Source organism: Adiantum capillus-veneris, chromosome 6, assembly GCF_014529385.1.
Source record: "Adiantum capillus-veneris isolate H3 chromosome 6, ASM1452938v2, whole genome shotgun sequence".
Taxonomy (NCBI): domain Eukaryota; kingdom Viridiplantae; phylum Streptophyta; class Polypodiopsida; order Polypodiales; family Pteridaceae; genus Adiantum; species Adiantum capillus-veneris.
The window spans coordinates 66,624,419-66,631,533 of record NC_140936.1 but is presented as its reverse complement, the minus strand read 5'-3'; the positions used below and the strand labels follow the sequence as shown (position 1 = coordinate 66,631,533).

At 43.0% G+C, this 7,115-nt stretch overlaps 1 pseudogene; it reads right to left on the bottom strand.

Moving 5' to 3' along the window:
- Nucleotides 1–280: 280 nt before the first annotated feature.
- On the bottom strand, nt 281–872 carry LOC147455637 (uncharacterized; annotated as a pseudogene).
- Between the last annotated feature and the right edge of the window lie 6,243 nt (nt 873–7,115).

Sequence of the window (7,115 nt, the reverse complement as noted above, 5' to 3'; positions counted from 1 at the left end):
ACCTCCAACTTCCAATATGAATATCATCATCCTCAATCTCCTCCGTTATGCTGTTGTCATCTTCTGGTCCTTGCTGCTGCAATTGTTGCTTGGCTCTTTTGACATCCTCTTTTGACATTTTCTTTGAAGTCCGCTTGAAATGACAAAATTCCGCCATGATATCCGCATTAGCATGCACATCCTCCATTTTCTCTGCTGACAACTGTCCTCTTCAAATGTATGTGAATTCCCAATGAGCATGACACTTCGATCAGTCAAAAAGGAATAATCCTCCTGTGCTTCATGGACACACTTCCGTGGTAGGATAGAGGTAACCAGGGTTTGCCCGGCTCTGTTCCCTGACCTCGTGTTGCTCCTCCTTACCTTGATGCCTTTTATCCTGCTGATATTGCTGATCCTCCACATGGTCTTCTTTCTGACTTCCCACTTGCATTTGCTGAGCTACCACCCATTGATTTTCTGATCGAAACTGCTGTGTACATTGTTGGGATACAATTTCCACAAGATTTTCTAGCTGCATTTTTCCATCAGTGGATCTTCGTGGTGACAATCCCTCCGAAACTGAGTTGTTCATTGTTGTTGCTGTAAATTCTCCTGAGTACATCTGATTTTTGAAACTTCTTCCTGCTTTGACTGCTCATTTTTAATCCTACATACATTCTCAATTGAACCCAAAAATAAATCAATCACCTCTTCTTCTTCATTCCTCTCTCTATCCATCACCTCTCCGTTCATCCGACTATCCACCTGTCCATTCCTCACATTATTTTCCTCTTCAAATGGTCTTTGATTTCCCTGAACAACATCCTCAACATGTATGATTTCTTCTCCTTTGAATAATAAATCTCATTGACAAGTGACAACACCGACATCAATATCAGCAATGGATATTCTGTCTCCACTCTATGAGCACATTCCAGTGGTATCTAGGGGAATTTTTAGGCTCTCTTGGCCAACCTCCTTTTGCACCTCCTTCTCCTCCACCTTTGGTATTCCCACATGATGTATGTCCGTCTCCAAGACAACCCATCCGTCATCATCATCACTTAATTCATCTTCGAGCTCAGCCGCATATGCATCCCTCAATCTCTCACATGCTTCCTGCAATTTTCTCACCTCCTTCCTGCTGGAACATGATATCCTCCTCTTTCCTTTATGATTAGTCAGCCACTCATATGCCCTCTCTAAGTCATCGTCAAAATCTTTCAACTTATCCCATGCTACCTGTGTCCCATCAACTAATGCTTTATGCATTCTTTGGCTAAATTTTTGAATTTTTGAACACAAATCCACCATACACCACTTCCTACATGCATCTCCCTCTGAACAACATCAACTGCACATGGGAAATCCTCCACTTCATGCTTCCGACTCATGCATACGTTGCATTTCTTCCTCTTCTTCCTTTGGCTCCCCATGGTGCTTATCCGCTAAAACTTTGATTTGGAATTTGGCTACTTTCTGACTTCCACGTTTGCAACATTTCTAATTCCAGATTCCACAATTTGACTTCAAATTTTGCAACAGTCATTTTAATATGAATTCTAATTCTGCAAACTTATCTAATTCTTGATTCTGGTGGTACTCAACTTTTTGCACTTCCTCCTAGTGGAACTTGACTCCCATAACTCCCCCCTGGTGAAACTGATCCCCCGAAATTTCTTCCTGATGACCCTCAAAATCTGTGATAATAAATCTGGTTGATCTTCCACTTCTTCCTTCTGTCTATCTCTCTGATAATCCTCTGGTATATCCAAATCTTCTTCTCCAATCTGGATATGTGTCCTCTTTTGCTTCTTCAAGGGCAACATCTGAATTTTGATGACTTTCAAAAAATTAGCCCAACTCCATCAACGTGAATGTAACTGTCTTATTTTACAGCGCAAATAAATTCCCATACAAACTTGCCCTATTTTGAACGTCTTCCCTTCATTTAGTAACTACTTCCGTCTCTTCAGCACTCGCTCCCACAAGAGAAATCTAAATCCGTCCATGCTATATCACACATACACCATGATCGCCAAGTGTTTAAGGTACAGACATTTAGAATGGCAAACACAGGAATCAAAATGGGGTTGGAACAGAAACTGGAACTAGAACTGGAACAAAACACAAAAACTGAGAACATACTAATTCCGCCATAACTTCTGCTTTCACATTCCCAAGAAGACACTGATCGACATTTACATAGTTGGAGAATACTAATAGGCAACGCCCTTTCCCAAGAACACTCCTTTGAATCCCAAAAATACAAAAGTTGATATTTCGAATTCCACTAAGGTAAAACATCCAAAATTCCCTAGGCTTAACATAGGCCGCCGGTTGGCAACGCCAAAAGCTATGAAATACTGTGAATAGCTTACGTCAATGCGTAGAGTTCTTACCTACGGCTACAATGCAACAAACGCATTCACAATGTGACAATGAGAGAGGGAGTAGGAAGCATGAGAAGAAGAGAAGTGAGTGCCCTTAGCTCACACTGTGTATTTCTTATCCAAAACTTGTAAAAGCCTTACAAAAATTGGCTTTTATGCCTTAGCCACGTTTTTTGGGTGGTTGAAACTAATAATCTAGAGTTCTACCAAAGCTGGGTGATGGTTGGATGATACAATCTAGAAGCTTGTAGCCCTGGCTCATTAATTTTAGAGTTTATTCGAGAAAATAGGAGTTACAATATTTCCAATTTATCAAAATAATAATTGTTTTACAAAGAGAACTCCGGAAAATGGTGGCCGTGCTAGCTTGCTACTAACATTCCGCCCTCCTCACCTATGTCGGCCCTTTTCACAGCTTTATGAGCTAAAGTAGTCTTCGGGTTGACGGTGAGCGACTGGCAAGGCGGTCTTTAAGCGCACCCAGTGCCTTTTGGTATCTGATTCTTCGTTCTTTGTTGGGCACTTACAAAAATTGCATTGTTACGTTGTGAGCGGGATGAAAACACACACAGCGCCTCTATAAGGACCCGACACACACTCTTGGGAAGATACACACACACACTATGGGGCACCACTCGGCTTAGACAACACACCTGGCCGAGACAGGGAACACACCTCTGGAGTGAGAGGAGAGAAACTATCCACTTGTCCACTCCACACAGACACACACACACACACACACCCAAAAAACTCAGCTCAAAAGAGGAGAATTTCTGATGTTTAGATACAAATGATCTTGGGCCAACACCAATGGGGCAAACAGCTCACACAATATGGGTAAAAGATACCAGATACAATCACAAATTGAAGAAGAAGCTTCACTCACCGGAGAAGATTACACAGAAAAACAGCAGAAAAAGAGTGAGGAATTTGGCAAAATAGACAGTGCCATCGCGTCCGGAACGGCCCAAAACCCCAGTCTACAATGTCAAAGTGCTCAAATCCGACATCGGATGAGCAGTTTACGGCCAAAACAAGCTCCAAAAACCCAAAAAACACACCTGCGGCTGTCCCTCCTCTCTTCTCCACGTTTTTTCTGGTCTTCTCTCAGTTTTTTCAGTTCCCACACTTAGCTTTATTAGTTGGGCACCCTTGGCCTTTTAGATGACCTCAAACGGACCCCGAACACGCCAAAAACTGACCTCGCAGTGCATAGTTGTCACCTTTTTGCATCATTCGCACACCTGGCACTCAGCTTTTTTCCAATAATGCATCTCGCCACCACGTGAAGTGGCCCCAAAAAGTGGTCCTCATGATGACCTTTCTGCGTAACTCTCACAAGAAAACACCCACTTTGTGTCCGTCCTCATATGCGTGCAAATATTGACCTCGTTCGCCCTCCTGACGCCACTAGATGCCATCTGACGCACCTGCTAACCTCATGTCGTCGGCCCGCGGATAGCTTCCTTGAGAAGTTTTACACGCTATAAACTCCTCATTATTGTAGAAAAACACAGTGGTACTGGTAATAGTGAAAATCGATGCACTATGTACACCCTGTCCTACCTGTACACATGTGGGCCCCACGTAACCACCTGGCTCTGAAAAATGGGCAATTCTTTATTTGATGCACCATGCATGTGTATGTACATATGCGCAATCCCTTGATCCAAAAAAATCCTGACATAATTTGCCCATCCCCTAGCCTGCTAGATCATTCATGATCAACAGCAGCAAAGAGAGATATGAGACTCGCCGCATCACAGGTCTCCTCATCCTTCACCAACATTGCTTGCTCCACAGACAGCTCATCTTGCTCCACCATCATCAATCTAGCATGATACAATTTAAGACGCAATCCATTTACCCTTGACTTATGTAGAACACCATCCAGGTTAGCCAGCTGATATGTGCCATTTGGAAAACACTCCACTACCTTGAAAGGGCCTTCCCACTTAATTTGAAACTTCTTTTGGAAGGTGTTGTCCAGCTTACTATTGTAGCGCAAAACCAAGTCATGTTTCTTGATACCCTTACTTTTAACCTTTTCATTTATCTTTGCCAAAGCCTTATCCTGCATCTGCCCATAATGCTCCAATGCGCTCATCCTATCCAACTGGACCTCTTGTAACTGCAAGAGCCTCTCTTTGAATGCATCACTAGGCGGCCGAAGCAACTTCTCTAACATCTTGACCGCAGGCAACTCTACCTCCACAGGCAATAGTGCTTCCTTTCCATACACCAAATGAAATGGAGTAAACCCTGTACCTGTCTTCACCGAAGTACGGTAAGCCCATAATGCACTAGGTAATTCCAAATCCCAATTCTTTCCTTGGTGCTCTGTCACTTTAGAAAGAATTTGTACCAACTCACCATTGAATCTTTCATTTAAGCCATTACACTGCGGGTAATAAGGAGTGGTATGCTGGTGCCTAATCTTCATCTTTGTGCATAAGAAGTCTAGCAGTTTAGCTTTAAATCCTGGACCCTTATCTGAAAGTAGCTCTAATGGTACCCCAAACTTGCAACATATTTCATCATACACAAATTTTGCCACATCCTTTGCAGTAATCTGTTTTACTGCTATAGCCTCTGCCCATCTAGAGAGATAGTCCACTGCCGTCAAGATATAGCTTTTGCCCCTGCTTGTGATAGGTAACGGGCCTATTGCATCAATCCCCCACTTTTCAAACACATCAAACGCCATAATGGTTTTTCGTAGCTCTGGCTTCAACACTCTCTTCCCAAATGCTTGACACCTATTGCAAGACCTACACCGATGGTGAACATCCTTGTGCAAACTAGGCCATACATACCCCTCTTGCAAAATCTTATGCAAGGTGATCTTTAGAGCAAAATGGCCACCACATGCGCCTTCATGATTCTCTTCCAACACTCTGTAAAGATCCTCCCGCCAAGGTACACGTCTCAACACGAGATCAGCCCCTTTCATGTATAAGACATCACCAATCAATTTGTACCTGTATGCTCTACGCACAAAGCCATACTTCTTAGACTTCTGAATCTCCTTTGGAATGATTCCTGTTAGCAAAAACTCCTCTTCTTGAGCCAAACTTTCCCGGCCATGATAAAGAGGTAAAGTGGTCCTCAACACAAATAGCTCCCCAATCATGCCTTGAGTTGCTTCATGTGCCTCTCCATTTAGAGCACGTTCAATGTGTCTGATGCTCCATGCTTCGAACTTTTTTAACAGGACTTTAATTCTGAAGCACATTTCCTTCAATGAGGTGTTCTTGCTCTTCCACACACCCAGCACTTGCTTCACCACTAACAAGGCATCACCTTTTATGCTCAACCTTTGAACCCCATGCTTCAAACAAATGTGTAATCCGGCTTCCAATGTAGCATATTCAGCCTCATTGTTACTATGCGCATCTAATTTGAACCCTCTCTTGCATACTAGCTTCCCCTCTGGATCATAAAGTGCTATACCCCCTGAAGCTGCATCGTGGCTCTTTCTGTATGAACCATCAAAGAACAACACATGTGCATTGCTGATCTGTGGAACTTCTTCAACTACCTTTCTCACCACCTCTTCCTTAACAATAAGGGGATTCTCCTTGTAGGTCAACAAATCAGCTAGGGTAGCCCTTGTACTATCTTCCACTATAAAAGAGAACTCAAACTCTTGCAGCTCAATTACCCATTTCTTCACCACATTTGACATGTTAATACCATTAATTAACTGTGGCAAAAAGGCATAACTCGTCAAGAAAACAAAAGGCCGTGGTAGCAAGTAATGACGAAATCGTTGACAAGAAAATATTACACTGGCCATCACTAGCTCTACTTCCGATAACTTTCTCTCCGCTACCAACTTCACTCGGCTTGCACAATACACTGGCCTCATATAATGGCTGCCCTTCCCCTTTTGTAATAGCATGGCTCCAATGGCATCATCCCCTACTGATGGATTTACATAAAAAACTTTCTCCCAATCAGGAGCCTGCATGGCTGACAACCCCCCTAACACCTCTTTCACCTCTTGAAACACTTCTTCACACTTGTCATCCCATTGCAATGGATCATGCTTTGCCACTTGCTGTAATGGATAAAGAAGCTGCGAAGACAATGGAATAAACCGTGCCATGTACTTCACTTTGTGTATAAAGGTTGCCAATTGCTTTGTACTCGTAGGTGATGGAAGAAGAATAATAGACTTAACCTTGTCTGGATCAGCCTCAATGCCATTTTCTGACACCATGTGGCCCAATAACTTCACCCTTGGCTGTGCTAGATGACATTTCTTTGGATTTAGTTGTCCTCCACATTCATCATATCGAGCCAATACCATCTGCAGCTTCTCATGGTGTTCAGCCCTACTGCTATAACACAGAAGTCATCCATAAAAGCTTTAACACAACTACCAATGAATGGTTCCAACACCCAATTCGCTCTCTCTTGATAGAAGGAAGGTCCATTTGACAACCCAAATGGCAATACTGTGTAGCAATAGCAGCCCCATGGCGTAATAAAAGTTGTCTTTGTGCGGTCTTTAAGAGCAATCTTCAATTGAAAATAGCCTGAAAAACCATCACACACACTGTACCTCTCATAACCTGCCACTGAATCCAAGATCTGATCGATGAATGGAAGAGGATATGGGTTCTTCTTAGTGGCTACGTTTAAGGGTTTAAAATCCACACAAATTCTCCACTTCCCATCCTTCTTTGGACTGACTACAACTGGACTCACCCATTCTGTGGTCTCCACTGGAAC